This window comes from Sprattus sprattus, assembly GCF_963457725.1.
Source record: "Sprattus sprattus genome assembly, chromosome: 2".
NCBI lineage: Eukaryota > Metazoa > Chordata > Actinopteri > Clupeiformes > Clupeidae > Sprattus > Sprattus sprattus.
The window spans coordinates 28,918,436-28,939,321 of NC_137921.1; the positions used below are offsets into that span (position 1 = coordinate 28,918,436).

The 20,886-nt window shown below is 47.5% G+C and overlaps 1 protein-coding gene across 1 annotated transcript in view; it reads right to left on the reverse strand.

Moving 5' to 3' along the window:
• The window catches only part of LOC308360410 (uncharacterized protein C1orf21 homolog), a 35,560-nt gene extending 15,411 nt beyond the window's left edge, over positions 1-20,149 (reverse strand). The window contains exon 1 of the mRNA XM_080832323.1: positions 20,049-20,149. The gene's annotated coding sequence lies outside the window, so the exon portion shown is untranslated. The remainder of the gene's footprint in view (positions 1-20,048) is intronic.
• Positions 20,150-20,886: the final 737 nt, after the last annotated feature.

Sequence of the window (20,886 nt, forward strand, 5' to 3'; positions counted from 1 at the left end):
GAACCTAAAGGAGAGAGGGGGGAGATAAAGAGAGGAAGAGAGAGAGTGATTAAAAGGAAAGAAAGGAAGGGGGTGAGAAGGAGGGCATATGTGTGTGTGTGTGTGTGTGTGTGTGTGTGTGTGTGTGTGTGTGTAAGAGGTCTTCTGAGCCACCTCTGTAAAACCAGCCTTCGTTGGTGTCATACATGAAACTAAATACACAACTGCATCAGCTGACTGAGCCATACAATACCATGACACTGTCAAACATGCCAAACACACAAAGTGCTTGGGGTTGTGTGTTAACAATGAGACTATCCTTAGAGGGACAGTCAGAACTGACCGAGGCACTGACACACACTGATGCAGTCACTGAGGCTGACAGACACACACACACACACACACACACACACACACACACACACACACACCTATGAACAGCAGACACCCCCGGCAGTTTAGTCACACCTGGGTAAAGCCCAACTGACTGTCACCATCAGTGTCACTGTCAACATCACAGGACTACAGCAGAGAGACAGACAGAGAGACAGAGAGACAGAGAGACAGACAGGCAGACAGAGGGAGAGAGAGAGAGAGAGAGAGAGAGAGAGAGAGAGAGAGAGAAAGAGACACAGACAGACAGACAGACAGACAGACAGACAGAGATAAAAAGAGCTGACATCAGTCAGCATGCAGACAGAGAGAACATCCAGGTAGCTGCACTGACATGGAGACAGGACTGGGGTGGGGGGGGGGGGGGGGGGGGGGGGTCGGAGCGAAAGAGAGAGAGAGAAAAAAAGAGAGAAATAATAGACAGGTGAGCGAAAGCATCAAATGCCTATCTCCTCTCCTCCCTCCTTTGCTCTCCTCCTTCTCTGCTCACTCTCTCTCTCTCGTTTGAAGCTGACAGTGGGCAGTGTTCATCATGAAAGTAAAAAACAAAACCCCAACAGCAAGCCTCTGACACTCACCAACCCCTCCAAAACAGGACAAAGAGCCAGGTGCACTGGCCAGTGTGTGTACAAGAGTCGAGGATGCATGTGTATGTGTGTATCGTGTGTGTATCTGATGTGTATGAGTGTCTGTGGTGTGTGCATGTGAGTGTGCGTGTGTGTGAGAGAGAGAGTGTGTTTGTGTGTGTACACGTGTGTGTGCACATGCATGTGTGTGTCTGCGTACATGTGTGTGTGTGTGTGTCTAAGTGTGGTCAGCCTCTCATCTCCCTACTTGCAAATCCAGTGTAAACCTCTCCAGGCTAGTAACAGCGCCCACGCACAGTGCTGCTGCTGGTGGGGATAGTGGTGTCTGCTTCAGTTCAGTCTGAACACAGGCTTAGGGAGGGGCAGGTGCGTCGCTAAGTGATCAGTCCTCTTTTTGTCACAGTTATACAGTATATGTAGTGTGCAGCTAGTAATGCACAATGCTCTTCCTCTCTTAAGAGGTATCTAGCTTTCTCGGAGTCCTCAATCTCGCAGAATTGAGGGTATATGGCTTTAAATTTGGGGTAGTAATTGTTTCTTATGTCAATGTAATTTGGGTAACTGGTGAGAAAATGTAGTTCTGTCTCCACTTTTCCAAGGTCACAGTGTACACAGAGTCTGCTTTCCTGAGGCACCCAGGTCTGCCTGTGTCTGCCTGTCTCTATCGCTATATTGTGGCCACTGAGCCTGTATCTAGTAACTACCTTTCTCAATTTAGTGTCCGAAATAGTTGTCAAATAATTTGCGAGTTTGTGGTCTCTTTTTAGGGCCAAATAGTTTTGCAGTTTGCTTTGTTTTTGTGTTATTTCTTTCCAGTATGTAAGGTATATTTCTTTTTGAGTGTTAATAATTTGGTTTGTATTCAATCTTTCATGATGGGTGTCTTGATGAAGTCTTTGGAACCAACTGAATGAGAGGACTCTTCTCGGTAGTTAGTTCCTGGCTCTTAAGGGCTTTTCTCTCTCTCTCCTCCCAACTCTCTCTTATCTCTCTCAACTCTCTCTCTCTCCTCCCAACTCTCTCTATTCACTCTCTCTCCTCCCAACTGTCTCTTATCTCTCTCAACTCTCTTATCTCTCTCAACTCTCTATATTCTCTCCCAACTCTCTCTATTATTTCACTCTCCTCCCAACTCTCTCTATTCTCTCTCAACTCTCTCTATTCTCTCTCTCTTTCTCTCTTTCTCTTTCTTTCTCTAATTCCATAAACTCCAAAAGTTATCTGGCGAACTAGCAAGCTGGCATGCAAGCGCACATAGAATTAGAAACAGCTAATATTAATGTAAGCAAGGATTCGGCTAGAAATAATGGAATCAATTTTAACCAAACAACCTAAACCAATGTTTCCTCTATGGGCTAATGTTATAGATACCTACATACATGAATGGCAACTGGGGAATAACCGGAGGAAACTAAACACTACCTGTGGAAAAGGCGGTATTGCACCCCCAATTCACACACGGGACGGGACGCCACAACCAAGGTTCGAAGGGTAAGAAGCAAGACGCAGCTCAGCAGTTGAAGTGAGAAAATAGTGCCGGTTTATTTTACAAGTGCGAAGTGCAAAAATAATAACAAAAGAATAATAAAGAAAATACTTTAGAAAAACAGAAATCAAACCGGCCCTTCATAGGCAATACACAACTCACTTTTGGTTCAGGTCATTAACCACAGCCTCACAGCAAGCTGATGTGTTACACACTGGCAACCCCGAATCTCTCTACCCAGTCTCCCCACTAGCTTTAAATAAGCCAACCAATGAATTACTAATTGGGAGAACTCACCAGGATAGGTAAATCCATACATACAATATTCACAGAACAACAATTACAAAAGCCATAGAAACACATATAGCATAATAATATCACATCATATATTCATACACATTTCCTCATTCACTAATAGTCATCAAATACATCACATCAGTAATAATAATTATACACGGAAGTATTCACGGCAACTCAGCACCCCTCTCCATTAGCAAAACCCAATTACTCTGTCACAGGACAGAATAAGGACCTAGCTCCAATGTGGCTCGCGTTTCCACACGGACCAGTTTGCGGACGGACCTAGGAGACCTGCAGTTGACTCGTGAGTTGTGTTGCGTGTGTTTGAATAACTAACGAAAGTATTATGAAAGGAATGGAATCTGTAACTGAATCAGTGGGTACCTCACTGTTCGCTATGCTGTTAAGTAAATAAATGAAGTTTATTGAACTGACGTGTGTTGTGGTTGTTTGTAAAGTTATCTTACCGGACCGTGCTGTAACTCAGCTTTGAAACGCTGCCACGGCTACCGCTACAATGTGTGCATTATGGGAAATGTAGTGTGGTCATCAGTTTACGTGTGACGATGTGTGTGCAAACTCAGGGCTAGACGGTAGCTACTGGGAAAACGCGACCCTCGCTTTTCACATTTCCTCCCCCCTCTAAAGGCTCGTCACTAGGGTGACGAGACAGGAAGTCTGCTACTGGGTTCAGTTTCCCCGCCCTGTACTTGACCTGAAACTTGTATGGCTGCAGGGACAAAAACCATCGCGTAATGCGTGCATTAGAGTCTTTCATTTTGCCCAACCATTGCAATGCCTTATGATCGGTCTCAAGTAAAAAGTCTCTTCCCAACAGATAATATTTAAAAGTCTCTAGAGCCCATTTCATCGCCAGGCACTCAAGCTCCACCACAGAGTACCTGGTCTCACGAGGGAAGAGCTTACGGCTAATGTAAGCCACGGGCTTCTGTTCTTCGTCCTCCCCTTGGAGAAGAACGGCCCCAAGTCCCACTCCAGATGCATCGGTCTGCACCGTGAACTGGCTCTCAAAGTCCGGACTCTGCAACACTGGTTCACAGAGCAATGCTGCTTTCAGGTCCTGGAACGCCCCCTCATGCACCTCCTCCCACCTGACCCTTGTGGACCCCGACTTCCGGGTCAGATCAGTGAGAGGTGCAGCGCGGGTAGCAAAGTTTGGGATGAATCTCCGGTACCATCCAGCGAGCCCCAAAAAAGACCGGACGTCCTTCTTGGTCTGGGGTCGCGGACAGTCCCGGACAGCCACCAACTTATCCTTTTGAGGCTTAATCACCCCGCCACCGATGATGTGCCCGAGGTAACTAACCTCCGACTGAGCCAAGGCACATTTCTTTGGCTGGATTGTCAGCCCAGCTTCGTGGATGCGACACAGCACCTCTCCCAGATGCTGCATGTGCTGCCCCCAGGTGGCGCTATAGACGACCACATCGTCCAGATAGGCAGCGGCAAAGGTGTCGGTGCCCTCCAGCACACGGTCCATCAGCCTCTGGAAGCATGCAGGCGCCCCCTGCAGGCCAAAAGGCATGACCGTGAACTGGTAGAGACCTTGAGGGGTACGAAAGGCAGTGTAAGGCTTAACTCCATCAGCCAAGGGAACCTGCCAATACCCCTTACAGAGGTCGAGGGTGGTGACGAATTGCGCCTTTCCAAGCCGTTCTATGAGGTCCTCCAACCTCGGCATTGGATAGGCGTCGAAGTTGGACTGAGCGTTCAGCTGCCTGAAGTCAACGCAGAAACGGAGGGTTCCATCTTTCTTTGGAACGAGAACCACGGGGCTACTCCAGCCACTGTTGGACCGCTCGATGACCCCCAGCTGCTTCATCGACTCCAACTCCTCCTGGAGTGCAGGCAACAACCGCTCTGGGATACGGTACATCCGCTGTCTCACCGGCTTGGCGTCTTTGAGTTGGAAGTCATACTCCACCACTGATGTCCGCCCTGGCTGCTCAGAAAACAACCCTTCTGGGAGGATAGCTCGAAGCTCCTGCGCCTGTTGAGTAGTCAGGTGTGAGAAGTCAGGCTCCGTGGTGGGGACCTGCGCAGGGAAGTACTGCTCAGGAACATCCTCATCCTCCCCCACAGCTCGCACCATCAGCTGGTGGCTGAGTGGCAACTCCCGTTCGTGCCACTCCTTGAGGAGATTGATGTGGAAGGCCTGCCTGGTCTTGCGCCTCCCTGGCATCTCCAGCTCGTAGGTCACTGGCCCCAGCTGACGAATAATCCGATATGGCCCCTGCCAGCGGGCCAGAAGCTTGTTCTCTGTCGTCGGCAACAGCAAGAGAACCTGCTGTCCTGGCTCGAAGCTCCTCTGCCGCGCTGACTGGTCGTACCACCGGACTTGGGTCTGCTGGGCCTGCCGCATGTTGTCTTCCACCAGGCTAGCCATCTCCTGCAGTTTGTCCCGCATCTTCAAGACGTAGGTGAGTATGCCGTCATTCTCGGTGGGTCTAGGATTCCCCCAGGCCTCCCGCAGCAAATCCAGAGGGCCCCTGACTTGACGCCCGTACAACAGTTCAAAGGGCGAGAACCCTGTGGACGCCTGCGGCACCTCCCTGTAGGCAAAAAGCAAATACGGCAGCCACTGGTCCCAGTCCTTGCCATTATCAGCAACAAACTTCCTGATCATGCTCTTTAAGGTTCTGTTGTATCTCTCTACCAGCCCGTCCGTCTGAGGGTGGTAGGGGGTGGTCCTGATCCCTCTTATCCCCAGTAAACTATAAACTTGTTTCATGGTTTTGGACAAGAATGCAGTTCCCTGGTCTGTGAGGATCTCATGTGGTATGCCTACCCTAGATATCAGTTGCAACAAAGCCCGAGCAATAGCACTAGCTGTAATCTTACGCAAGGGGAATGCCTCTGGGTATCTGGTAGCGTAATCGCATATCACTAGAATGAATCTGTGACCTGCCTGTGTTCTCTCCAATGGCCCAACTATGTCCATAGCTATCCTATGGAAAGGGACACCAATGATGGGAAGTGGATGTAGTGGTGAAGGCTTAACTTTGTAGCTACTGGTAAGCTGACAGGTGGAACACGACTTGCAGTACCTCTGAACCTCACTGTATAACCCTGGCCAGTGAAAACGTGCAGCTATCCTCTCAAGGGTCTTCACATTGCCAAGATGCCCTGCCCAAGGGATATCATGGCCCAATGCCAACACCTTCTCTCTCAGAGACTTTGGGACAACCAACTGCTCACTGCTGCCCCCTTCAGGTTGATGGTACAGTAGGCCCTCCCGGACAAAGTAGTGCTCCCCTGATAACGCTGCAGCTACACCAGTCTTCTCCCCATCTATCTCAGTGACTTTACTAAACACCTCTTTTAAAGAGTCATCTTCTCTCTGTAGTACACTAACATTACTGGGAATCTCCCACAAAGCTCCCTGTGAGACATCAGGAACTGGCACCTGGTCTCCAAGCTTCTTCACTGTGCCTTGCAGTTTCTCTCTCCTTCTCTGTCTGCGGCTCTTCTGCACCTTTGAATGCTCAGGTAAGCTAATGTCCTCCTGACTGAAAGGCATCATCTCTAGCAGTGACTTGTAAACTTCAGCTTTAGCCTTGGCTTGAGATCGCGTTGCTACCATGCTGACTGGCTTGGTAGTTTGCACTAACTCAGGTAGTATAAGTATATCCTGTCCCAACACTACTGGCTGGCTCAACCCTTCAACCACACCTGCATTTAGCCAAAAGGTCCGCCCTCTAACCTCCAGGCATATCACTGACACAGGATAGACATGCTCGTCCCCATTTACACAACACACCCTTATACGCTTACCCCCCAGCTTCTCTGACTTGTCTATCAGATGGGGCTGAACTAAGGTCTGTGTGCTGCCGGTATCTAGGAGAGCAAAAGTCGGTTTGCCGTTGACATACACTGGGACAGTCTGCACTTTGCTGACACACTCGTCGGATGTCCTACCAGGTCTAGGTATGCTACACATACTCATCTCTTTAGCCTTTTTGATGGGACACTCCCTGCTGATGTGCCCTGGGTGATTACAGTAGTAGCATATAACATTATGTTTGCTCTGTGTGGCTGTGGGTGCTGAGGCCTGTCTAGGCTGTGAGGTATATGGTGGTCTAGGCTGTGGCGTAGAGGTAGGGTGAGTCTGTGTGTTTGGTGCCCTACTCTGTCCAGACCCCCTAGGACCAGCTCCCCCACCGAAACCCCCAGACTTACCCCCAGCTGGTGGTCTGTTGAAGCTCTGGTACCGGAATGTCTTTGCCCCCGGGCGTGCAGCAAGGAACGCCTCCACCAGCTCAGCAGCCTGCTGGCCAGTCGTCGGGTTATGCTCCTTCACCCACACACGCACATCAGGAGACAGGGTTTGCAGATACTGCTCCAAGATGAGGAGCTCTCCAACCATTTCAACAGTCTTGCCGTCTGGCTTAATCCACTTTCGATAGAAGTCCTTCAGACGGTTGTACAGCTCTTTCGGAGTCTCTCCTGGCCGGATGTCTGGATCACGAAAGCGCTGCCTGTAAATCTCCTCGCTGATCTCATATTTTGAGAGAATGGCATCCCTCACCTTGCTGTAGTCCATGGCCTCCAGGATATCCATTGCCACGTATGCAGAGCGGGCCCGTCCGGTCAGGTAGGGTACCAGGTACACCGCCCATTCAGCTCTTGGCCACCGATAGGCCTCTGCCAGCCTCTCGAAGGTGGTGAGATACTGCTCGATGTCATCTCCCTCCTCCAGCCTTGGCACGGCTGCTCTGGTCCAGGCTGCTGGAGACGGCGCTGCTCGGCCTGGTGGTTCTGCTGGTCGAGGTCCTGGTTCTGGAGGTGCTGCTGGTAGTGGTGGTGCCACTGGAAGTCGATCGCCATCACCGCCTGGTCGACGTCCCTCACCGCCACGCCGTCGCTCTTCCTCTAGTTCATCGCGGACATTGTTCAGCTGCACCTGCACGCTACGCCATCTTTGCTCCTGCTTGTGGGCCTCACGCTCTTGGCCCTTGAGAGTCTTCTGTAGGAGACTGTGGAGTGATGCCAGGTTCAAGGTACCCAGGTCGTCTGCTGCCTCATCAGCAAGTGCTGGATCACGTCCCTTGGCTCCCTCATCGTCTTCATCTTCTTCATTTTGCTCTGGCGGCGGCTTACCCTTGGTTAGATGTCGGATAGACATCCTCTGACGGATCAGCTCCCGTCTTCCAGAGTTCTTTCTTCTCTCGGAGTGCGCCACGATCCCACCGCTGCCACCAACTGTGGAAAAGGCGGTATTGCACCCCCAATTCACACACGGGACGGGACGCCACAACCAAGGTTCGAAGGGTAAGAAGCAAGACGCAGCTCAGCAGTTGAAGTGAGAAAATAGTGCCGGTTTATTTTACAAGTGCGAAGTGCAAAAATAATAACAAAAGAATAATAAAGAAAATACTTTAGAAAAACAGAAATCAAACCGGCCCTTCATAGGCAATACACAACTCACTTTTGGTTCAGGTCATTAACCACAGCCTCACAGCAAGCTGATGTGTTACACACTGGCAACCCCGAATCTCTCTACCCAGTCTCCCCACTAGCTTTAAATAAGCCAACCAATGAATTACTAATTGGGAGAACTCACCAGGATAGGTAAATCCATACATACAATATTCACAGAACAACAATTACAAAAGCCATAGAAACACATATAGCATAATAATATCACATCATATATTCATACACATTTCCTCATTCACTAATAGTCATCAAATACATCACATCAGTAATAATAATTATACACGGAAGTATTCACGGCAACTCAGCACCCCTCTCCATTAGCAAAACCCAATTACTCTGTCACAGGACAGAATAAGGACCTAGCTCCAATGTGGCTCGCGTTTCCACACGGACCAGTTTGCGGACGGACCTAGGAGACCTGCAGTTGACTCGTGAGTTGTGTTGCGTGTGTTTGAATAACTAACGAAAGTATTATGAAAGGAATGGAATCTGTAACTGAATCAGTGGGTACCTCACTGTTCGCTATGCTGTTAAGTAAATAAATGAAGTTTATTGAACTGACGTGTGTTGTGGTTGTTTGTAAAGTTATCTTACCGGACCGTGCTGTAACTCAGCTTTGAAACGCTGCCACGGCTACCGCTACAATGTGTGCATTATGGGAAATGTAGTGTGGTCATCAGTTTACGTGTGACGATGTGTGTGCAAACTCAGGGCTAGACGGTAGCTACTGGGAAAACGCGACCCTCGCTTTTCACACTACCCTTTACTTCATGAGTTCTTTGCCTCCACTTTGTTGAATACTTTTGTGTGTCAGGAGACTCTGGACACCTTGCTAGCCTTCATCTCTTACTTACAGACACACCCTCAAGCGAGAAGACTCTGATGTTCCCCTGACACACCCTAAAGCGAGTAGGCCCTGATGTTCCTCTTACTTACAGACACACCCACACAGCGAGTAGACCCTGATATACCTCTTACTTACAGACACACCCTCAAACGAGTAGACCCTGATGTATCTCTTACTTACAGACACACCCACACAGCGAGTAGGCCCTGATGTACCCCTTACTTACAGACACACCCTCAAGCGAGTAGACCCTGATGTACCTCTTACTTACAGACACACCCTCAAGCAAGTAGACCCTGATGTACAGAAATGCAAACCCATACTGTGCTTGGTGGTCGATGAGCTAAACTGAGCGATGCACCGAGCAACGCCATTCGCATAGAAACACGGCGTCCATTAGCCACTGGAAATAGTGCCTCAGAGTGAAGAGGTAAGATTAGCCCAGCAAGCACACACACACACAATACAGATACAGAGAGAGTGAGGGGGGGGGAGGTTGTTGAGATACTTCCTGACGGGAAAACTCCACAGTGTTTAGGCTTTCCTGTTAAAAGGGCCGTTTGGCTTGTGTTCAGTATGGCCTGACGCAGACAGCAGGGCTGGAAGTGGAATCTAGGAGCAGATCAAGTAATGCCAATCATAGGCGCTGCTCACTCCTAATGACACACATGGCAGAGAGCAGAGGGGAAAGCTGAGGCAGTGATCTGCATGTCACCTACACTGCGAAGCACACAGATGGATCAAAACATCCAAGACATATACAAACGAACAGTGGTGTTCAGATTGATGGGTAAACCTCCAAATGCAGTAAGAGAAGTGAGATGATGATGAGGATGAGGAAGAGGAAGAAGAGGAGGAAGCAGTTGAAATGTTCTTCTGTTTCTGAATTCTATGCTTTGGTAACCCCATGTTCCTTTAAATGCATGCATGCCAATAACGCATACTAGAGGCGGAGAAACAAATAGTATGAGTAGTATCGCAATATTTTTCGGCATCATATTATATCGATACAGCACAGTAGTATTGCAATATTAATTCCTTTAATCTTACGATTTTTATTTGATTTCGGTACATTCGTCTACTCGCATTACATTGCTTCAGAAGTCCACAAGATGGAGGTCACACAGTAGCCTCGACCACATTCGGGCTTCACGCCCACGGAGGACACAGGTTCGAATCCGGCCCGATATCACTTCTCCAGTCCACTCCCCGTCACTTCTCCAGTCCACTCCCCACCTCTTCTCCCTCTCATTTCCCTATAATATCACATCATGGCCTAATAGCGTGATAGTATTGTATCGCCATCTCTGTGTCTATTCCCACCCCTAGAGCAATTGAATGTAAATAAAGAAACAGATACAAACAGTGAGCATATGCTGCTGCCTGTGAGAGTTATTCCCATTGATAAAAAAGACCGTATGAAGGCATCTCTATCTTTGACATGCATCACGAAGGTCAAATAGGGTTTGGATTTGCTAATGTATGATTATGACCTCACAGCTCCACACATAAGTAGTTGGTGAGCTATGCACAGCTGTGTGTGTGTGTGTGTGTGTGTGTGTGTGTGTGTGACCATAGGCATCTCCAGTTCTGTATAGAGCAGGGGTTTTCAACTGGTTTTGTCCCAGGGACCTAGCCTGGATACCAGCCTGAACTCCGCCCACAAAATGTTTGGTCTGGGAGATTCAGTCTGGAGTCGAGCTAGTTGGGAGAGATTTAACATTTCAGAAAAGTTGAGAAAGCAATCTAAACCAATCAAATTGTAAGGGCGGGCTTTATACGTTGATGGACAGATATAGATAGAATATACCGGAATATACATTGAACAAAGATGGCGCCGTCTCGGGAGCTTAGTGGGACATATTTTATATGATTTAAGCTATCTACACGACTTTTTTTTATGTCTACATTGACTCGGTTAGTTGTGTATACGCAAAACGAGTGTTGCCGAGGATTGTAGGTCCTAACTAAAGCACTCTAGACCATTATTGATAGGTTATGCTAACGCGTTGGCCAAAAAAAACATTGAAACAAATGGTAGCCTCTAGCCTTGAGTGCTAATTAAGTAACGTGAGCAGGCATATCTCAACAGATATTGACAGCGCATTAATTTTGAAAGAGGAACAGAGAAACGCGATCAAGGCATTTGTCGATTGAAAAGATGTTTTTGCCGTCCTTCCTACGGGATCAGGTAAAAGTTTAATCTGACAGATGGTAATACTACGTTGCTCTGATTGGTTCTAGGTATCCAATTCAGCGAAGAGGAATTTTCTTTCCTGGTTCGTTGAAACACGCCCCATAATAACAGCCCAATGGTTCGGTCTCAGTCTCTCAGACTCATATTCTGACTAGAATTATGAGTATGACATCGTCAGGCTACCAGGGACCACCATTCTGACTAGAAAGTAATCCGCGGCCCAATGATGTGCCTGCGCGCGTGCGTGTGTGCGTTTGTTCGTGCATGTGCGGGGAGAGGGGAGACCCTATCAGTGTAATATCTGGGCATGGTGAAGTCCACACAGCCTGTCTATTCGTGGCGAAATGGTAAACAGCGACAGTCTCATATCATTCTCTTGCCCTGTACTTATTCTTCAAGTACGCAAAAAAAATGCTCTCACACAGGTAGTTTGAACTTGGCAAAATATTCCTCATTGCTTTTGCAGCAAGCTCTGGAGATTCGGTCTGGCAACTTATCCAGAACCAGTGTTGGGAAGGATACTTTCAAAACGTATTCCGTTACAGAATACAGAATACATGCCCAAAAATGTAATATGTTACGTATTCCGATACATTAACTAATCTGAGTATTGTATTCTGAATACTTGGAATACTTCCACATTGAATTGCATTTTATAAGTGTAGGAATGCGGCCATCAAATCCTGCGTACTAAACAGGCCTATTCTGGTGTGTTCTACTGTTCCAACTGGCTGAATGTGTTGGGCCCAAGTCTCCCTAAAAGTGCAATTTTATTGAACTGTAATTATTATAATTTGCTGTAGAGGAACAAAGACTATAAGACCATGTTAATGCAAAAGAGGTTTTACTTGGTTAAAGTAGCCACAATTTTCCCTTTACAGTTTCTTTATTCTTTATTTTCTCAGCTGTGAAAAATGACAAACTAAAAACTGTCCATCAAAACAAAACGTAAGCTCAAACTGAATGAGATGATGGCAAAGAATATCATTGTTGTTATGCAATCAAATATCATTTTGCCCACATGAAACAATGTTAAACTCAAAAACCAATATTACTTCTTGGTAATATAACAACAAAGGCTAGCAGCAAAAACCGATTCAAAATGTCAAACGAAAAAAGATAACAATTGATTTAACACAGAAATGAGGCTGTCAATTTACATGCATTGCCTGTGAATGCCTGTGAACCTGAAGACCAGTATGTTTTGAGACACCTACCTACATATTTGACCCACCTAGCCTACTCAACATGTCAACACACCCCAGTAAAGTGTGGTCGTATCTCAGCAGGAGAGCCTGCTCAAAGTGCTTATCTGTCATTTTGTTGCGATGTGGAGTAAAAATAAGCCGTTGAAAGACTGTGACTAGCCCTGTTTGACATGCTAGCTAACGTTCGCTAAAATTAGCCTGTGTTCGCTTAAAAACTGAGGTTAGATTTTTGAAGAAGCATCTTAAAGTAAGTTTATTTTGAATTAGCCAAGGGAAGCTGTAGTTTTACTGGTCACCGGGGCTAGTAAATCAGCACATAGGAGAATGTAAAGGCGCACATCTGGCTGATACAACTATGTTCAAGATGACCAGTTAAACTAGCAGATGACTACCCTGGGCGAATTGAAAAATAAACTTACTTTTAGATGCTTTTTCAAGTTGGAGGTGGAGTCTTTCGAAGCCGAACGGAGGTTGCACAGTTATATTCCGTCCTCCCTTCTCTTGCTTTAACATGAAATGCTTATTACATTTCCAGGATAGAAACGCATTCCTGCCCTGGCTCTCTTGTGCCGGCTCTGGCACCTGCTCCTCTGACTCCATCAGCAGACTGATCACGCAAATAACATTTTCATTCGTTTTCATGTTGGGGCTTCTGGGAAATGCATAAAGTTGCCTTATTTTATTTAGAGAGTGAATAAACTCGTGAAATAGAGAAGTACCGTCATGTATTCCATTGATTTCAACAATGTAGGCTAACTGTATTCGGAATACCATCGATTTAAATTGTAACTGTAACAGAATACAGTTACTCTTAATTTGTATTCTAAATACGTAACGCCAGTACATGTATTCCGTTACTCCCCAACACTGTCCAGAACTTAAGTCATATGAAAATCACGCAACATCTGTTGCATGTACTCAATAAGCTTGGCATTCAAGAAAATGTAATGCGCCTCCATATGCCGCAATAGTTTTGACGGCTTCATAGCTTCAGTTGATGTTGAACACACGAAACACAGTGTACCTCCTCTCCTGCTCCGGCTATCATCACTGTAAATCCGTATTTGATGTACTCCTCATTGTTTTTTTCTTTTTCTTTGTTGACTTTGTTTCCCTCTATCCTGTGAAGGTTTACCTTTGTCGTGGCAGCCTGTCTCCTCACTAAACACCGATCCATTGGTGCTTCTGACCAGCTAACTCCACGGTAGAACGAAATGTTAGCTAAGGACAGTAGATTCAGTCGTTCACCAAAAGTTTTACTTTTTCGACTAAACTTCAAAAGTACTCGTAGGCTATGCTTAACTGCAGATGCTTGTCAACTTCGCACGCGAGAATGTACGTTATGAATTATCCGGTATGGCGTGACGTTACGAACGCAATGCATTAACATCAGCAAAGCACAGGCTACCATAGACTGGATAGGTGCAAGGCTACATTCTGTCAGCGTGAATCACCTTTATATTATTTTAGACATATTTTTCTTATTTCATAACCCCTGGTATAGAGCAACAGGCTTGTGTGTGTATGTGTGTGTGTGTGTGTGTGTGACCATAGGCATCTCCAGTTCTGTATAGAGCAACAGGCTTGTGTGTGTGTGTTGGTATGTTACAGACTTCTCACTAGAGTGCTGCAAATGTGTCTGTGTAAACGCGTCTCTGTGTGGTGGTGTGTTTGTGTATCTGTATCTGTACATGTACGCACATGTGTGTGTGTGTGTGTGTGTGTGTGTGTGTGTGTGTGTGTGTGTGTGTGTGTGTGTGTGGGCTGCAATATGTGATGGTGAATGGGCAGGGCAGCACATGTGAGGCAGAGGTCATGGACAGAAAGGTGTGTATCTGTACATATGTGTGTACGTGTGTGTGTGTGTAGGGATGGCGACTGGCTAAGAAGGCAAGGCAGTGTCGCCAAGGTCATGTGTTGAGTGGAGAGACACAGGCATGTGACAGATGTGCAAGTGTGTCAATGGGACAAGGCTTATGTCGGACGCTAAAACCCTTCCCCTGACACACACACACACACACACACACACACACACACACACACACACACACACACACACCCACCCACCCACTCTCTCTATCTATCTCTTGTTGATGCACACCAGCCACAGTAGCCACTGCCCTTAAGGGATCCATTAAGGTTCTCTATTGGCAAGCAATGGATTGACATTACTGTAATGTTACAGTGAACCGTCTCACACACACACACACACACACACACACACACACACACACACACACACACACACACACACACACAGAGTTACGAAACAGTCACAAGAGAGAGGCCTGGGGCAGTTTAGGTGTTGGCATTACCCTGAAAAACAGGCTCGTCTTGCCCCTTCAGAAGAGTCACATGGAGCTCCATAGAGGAAGGCTCGAGGCAGGGAGAGGTCTAACACGCCAGCCCAGCACCAGAGCTCCTGGAACGGGCAGGGTCAAGCACTGGCACTTGAGCTCGACAGGAACCACCACCAGCCAACCAACCAGCCAATTTACAGGGGCTCAGTTTCTCTCACTCTCTCTCCATCTCTTACTCACACACACATGCGCTAAGTCATGCACACACACAGGTATACATACACAAAAGCTAATGCAAACAACCACCTACACATACTCTCACACAGGGACAAACACACACTGAAAATAACCACACACACACACACAGTGGGCCTCTGCATTCCGTCCGCTTTCTCTGACAGTCAGGACAGGCCTCCCTGCCCAGAGAGCCATAATATTTACTCTGGCTACGGCACCCCCCTCCCCCCTCTCCCCCACCACACACACACACACACACACACACACTCTCTTCCCTCCCCTCTCAGCCCAGTTTAAACACTTCATCAGCCGGACAAGTACACTGAAGGCTGCCAATACACACACACTCTTATACTCTTACACACACACACACACACACACACACACACACTCACAAATAGGAGCTCTTGTGAAAGGAGTGGTTGAAGCTGCTTGCGAGCACGGGGCTATTGTTCCTCACACGTACTCTGCCATTCTCCTGCAGTTCTTTTCCCAGCCTCACTGTATTGTGTTGTGCTGCGGGTGTGAAGAAGTGGCTGCAGTTTGCGTGTGTGTGTGTGTGTGTGTGTGTGTGTGTGTGTGTGTGTGTGAGGAGGGGGGAATGTTGAATAACGGCTTAACTGTTCAGGAGAGAGGGAAGAGAGTAGCGCACGCGAGAGTGAGACAGAAAATACAGAAATCAATTAGTTGCCAGTATGTTTTGTTGGCAGCAGGAGTCTTCATCTTGTTTAGTGTTTTCGCCTCTCAGACTGGTGCAGTTAGTGATGCACCCCCCCTCAGACTGGTGCAGTTAGTGATGCCCCCCCCCCCCTCAGGCAAGTGCAGTTAGTGATGCCCCCCCCTCTCAGACTGGTGTAGTGATTGGGCACTAATGGGTGGAGCCTGAGGGCATCTTCTACAGCAGCCGCACCACTCATCTTCCACGGCTCCTCCTCTCACTCACTCTTTCCCTCCATCTACCTCTCTCTATCATCTCTCTCTCTCTCTCTATCTTCTCTTTCTTTCTCCCTCTCTTCTATATCCCCCTCTTCCTCGTTCACTCTTCAATCTCTCTCTCTTTCTCCCTCTCTTCTATACCCCCCTCTTCTTCACTCACTCTTCCATCTCTCTCTCTCTATCTTCTCTCTCTTTCTCCCTCTCTTCTATATCCCCCTCTCTTCATCGCTCACTCTTTCACTCTTCCATCTCTCTCTCTCTCCATCTTCTCTCTCTGCTATCCCCCTCTCTTCAACTCCCTGTGCTCTGTCCTGCCCGTGTGTGTGTGTGTGTGCATGCCCGTAGAGGGGGAGAGGAGGCAGCTGCTGGGGCTTAGGAGCAGGGCACTTATTTGTGTAAGGATAAAAAGGAGGCAGAGATTAGTGTGTGTCTGATAGTAGTGGGAGCTGAGGACGCTGTTTATGAGTCAGAGTGCTTCAGAAAAGGACCTTTCACTTTCTCAAACACACACACACACACAAACAAACAGACTAGTGGATGCCTGATAGTAGCGGGAGCTGAGGACGCTGTAAATGAGTCAGAGTGCTTATAGAAAGAGGCCCTTTCTCTCTCTTTCTTTCCATGCACGCTTCTTACAACAGCAATGTGTGGGTGCCTTATTCATGTCCGCCTGCTCCTTAGATCAGTTCTTGAACACACACACACACACACACACACACACACACACACACACACACACACACACACACACACACACACACACACACACACACACACACACACACACACTCTTTCTTTTGGAACAGATCACCTTCACACATGCTGTATCTCCTGAATTCAGTTCATAATGTTCATCAGAACAGATCACCTTCAAACACACACACACACCCAAATCTGCTGAATCTTGTGCATAGGCTCTCTCTCTCACACACACACACACAAACACACGCACACACACACAGTTCACGATGTGCTTCTCCTCCCATCCTCCCCACTGGCTATGCTGACAGTAATACCAGGGTTTTTCCCTCAGATCCATCTCTATTCTAAAGTGACAGCCAGAGTAATCCACTGCGTGTGGCTCTCTCCCTGTGATTGCACTGCTGCTGTGAAGTTAATTGGTGTAGTGGTTTCCTGTGCATCGGCGCGTTGTCACACAGCGACCTAGTGGCACACTTTAATAGGCTTCTGATTGAGACCGTTTGGAGACAGAGAAACATCATTTACATTCCCCGGCAAAACACACTCCGCCCCAACGGGGAAGCGGTGTTTGAAGCAGAAGGCGTGGGAAAAAAAGGCAAAAAATGGCTAAGCTGGAGTTGTGCTATAAAGAGGAACGGCCATGAGTGTGTGTTGTTTTGAGCGTACGTGCATGCGTCTATCTAGGCCATACCAGGGATGTTACATCCACTTTTTGTTGCTGATGACATCATCCATGGTTAGTCACTTGCTAATGCTCTCTGTCTCTCTCACGCACACACACACTCACGGACACATTTACACATCTTTAATCCCACAGTGTGCGTTTTGTGGCCCAGTGAGACCATGCTCATCTGCTCCATGCACACACACACACACACACACACACACACACACACACACACACCTGCTAAACACACACACAGTTATACTCATACTGACTGACTGACAGGCACACACACACACACACACACACACACACACAAGCTGACTCCGCCTCACACACACGTAGTTATACTCATACTGACCGACACACACACAAACACACACACACACACAAACACACACACACACCTACAGGTGTTGCTGACTCGGACTGACAGGTCCGTGGCTCTGCTACGGTCCCTCTCTCTCCTGCTCTCAGCTCTGCTCGGCTCAAACACACACACAGCCTGTGTACACAAACACACACGCACACTCGCATATAGACACACACATGCACACCTCACTCATACAAACATGCACCCTCAAACGCACACACTCACTCACTAGAGAAACTTGCATAAAGACACGCACATACACATTCATGCTCCCTGTCTCACTCACACGTAAACTTGCACACACACTCAAACATGCATCCTCAAACACACATGCTCCCTGATAGTGACACATCCGTACTCAAACATACACACTTACATACAGCCCCTCTCTCTCTCACAAACACACACACACACACCCTGCATGAACTCCCTTTGCTGGTTTGATTTCTGCTTGCAGCCCTGCAGTACCTCAGCGTGTAGGAGATGGTAGAGAGGTGTGCAGGGGTGGGGTGGGGTGGGGGGTGGGGGATCAGGTTGTGCTGTCCTTGCTCTCCCTCTTTGCTGTAGAGTGCACCTCAGGTGACACAGAGCAGGACTCAGTAGTGGCTCCAAAATGACCATAATCAGTGCACACACACACACACACACACACACACACACACACACAAACACACACGGGTCAAGCAGAGGCACAAATCATAAACACAAATAAAAGTCAGGGGAACCTCCCCCTCAGTCTCCTCGTAACTATGGAAACCTCTGCCCTGAGTGATGATGTCACTCTGACATTGCATCACAACAGCTAGTTGGGTCGAATTTCAGGTCTGCAAAAAAATTAAAAAGAAGCCAGTGTCAGGAAGAGAGGGTGGTGAACGGTTGCTGATCTTGAGCAACTCGGAGGAAGGTAGTGGCACGAGAGAGGAAGACCATAGCAGCTATTAATAGCGCCCTGCCTTACTCAAAAAACGTTTACTTCAGAGCAGGCTGTGCGCTTTTTGGCTACCAGAACAAATGCCATAGGCAGGGCGGCGAATCACACAGTATAGCACACACCACGTTCACGCTTGACGGCTGAGTTAGAATGAACAGATGGAGCCAGACGGATAAAGGCAGATACATGATGGAAATGCGTTTCAGCTTAATTTCAGAGAGACAGACACAGAGAGAGAGAGAACATTATCAGTGGAACCTTGCACATTAACCTCAAGTGGTGGTATGGCAAATAAACTACTTACCAACGTTACAAAATTAACGGCTAAATTTCAAACGAAAAAACACCGGCTGGTAGTCTAGCCTACATATTCGTTAAGAAAACACACTCTCATAACCCTCAAACTAATGACGGAATAGTAAATCGCATCTCAGCAGCCAGGACCATAACATGGACAAGGTTTGCCTGCTCTCTCGTGAAAAAACAGCCTTGCGATTGACACAAACTCCCGGCCGGGGTTGACACAATGGTCCCACAGTGTGGGAAGCCCTGACTTCGATGCCGGCGGAGCCAGCGGTGCCAGGAATTCATGCAGGGAGAGGAGAGTTGCTCCAGCCATTCGCTCTAGGAAAGACTCCTCCATATTCAAGGGCTTCCCTGCAGCTGCTGCTACGCTCACGGCATTGCATGGCATGGTAGAGCCAGGCCTCGCCTAACTCGGGAGCGCCCTCAAATCAAAACGTTGTCTTTGCGAGTTCAAAACGGGTGACAATCCAGGTCTTGCGTGGCAGAGAGAGTTGCTGCCCGAATGAGCACACAGCTGGGTCCAGCTGCGGCGCTAGACAGTGGGCGCATTGTTTTCCCCACAGGGCGGTGGAGAGAGAGAGCGAGCGAGCGAGAGAAGGACCGAAAGAGGGATGGAGCTATGGGTTTATCTACATGTGCAAACACACATAGGAGCAGTCACATATATACTGCACATTGCACTGCACTGCATGCCAACCCAGGTTTGCAGGTTTTGCCATATTTATTCTGCTGCAGGTCCAACAACACACGGCCTTGCAGGGTGGAGGGTGCAGATCAGGGAGGGGGCGATGAGGATAAAATAAATAAATGGTAAACCAATGAAACGACTATGTCCATCCGGAACAGTGTATCAGTATGGAACTCTCCACACAAATAAAACGCTACAAAACTGTGACTCAAGCGTTCCATCGTCGTTCTTTCCATCTCACGCCGTAGCAGACGACCAATAATCAACGTTCGATCGAACACAACCTCGTCCTAAAGACAGGAAGGAAAGCGCCGGGCAATGACGGTCCGAGTCAGGAAACAAAAAACAAAGAAAGGACTGAGCAGGGAAACATAACGAATGGAAAATCTAGCCCAACGCATTTCTCAGACAGTAATCTTCAGACCACAGGATCAAGCTTAATGTATTTACTTACTTAACTGAGCCGGTTTCGCTCGGTCCACTTGCGGTTCGCCGAGGTTCACACGCACAGACGGGCGGGAGCTCAAGAGATGGGAAAGTGTCTCAGGCAGCGCGCTGAATTTCCATTGATCTGACAATCTGAAGCTACAGCGAAGAGGATAAGCTGCTGATTGGACCCAGAGCTGCGGCCATCTTGCCAAACACCGTCCCAAACAACCAACCACTTCATCTACAGTAGCTCGTGAAGGCGGGGAAACAGCAGGATTGGTTACACACAAATTTTGTTTTTTTATTAAAACGCATAATACTTGTAAGTAACAGTAGCTTACATGTAGGTCCATCAGGACATTAGCTTGTAGGTCATTCTACCAATGGTGAGAAGTCTATAGGCTAAATAGTCATGTTGCCACATTTAGGGCAATGTATTGCTTAGGAAAAAAGGTCATAATTTCTGACTGTGGTGATTAGCCTGTATAAAATAATCCAAATTAAGTCTTGCACAACACATCCTACTGCAATTTAATTGGAAACTAAAACATGCACATCATGTGCCGATTTATGTTAGTGGGAATGTAGCCTATGCCTACATGCCAAAAATGTACAATTCCAAATGTATTCAATAACACGTTCGCAGATATAACGGTAATGTAGTATAGTCAGCGTAGTTTAATGTATGCTACCATCAGCAGATGCAACTGAGGCTTTGCTGAGTGGAATTAAATGACAGACAGGCCAACAAGCTGTTAAGGTTCAACACCCAATAAAGAAGCCTTTTAAAATGCCACGCGTTTTGTTGTTTAACATCAGCTATGCCCATATAGTAAATTATGAGGATTAAGACGAATAACAGG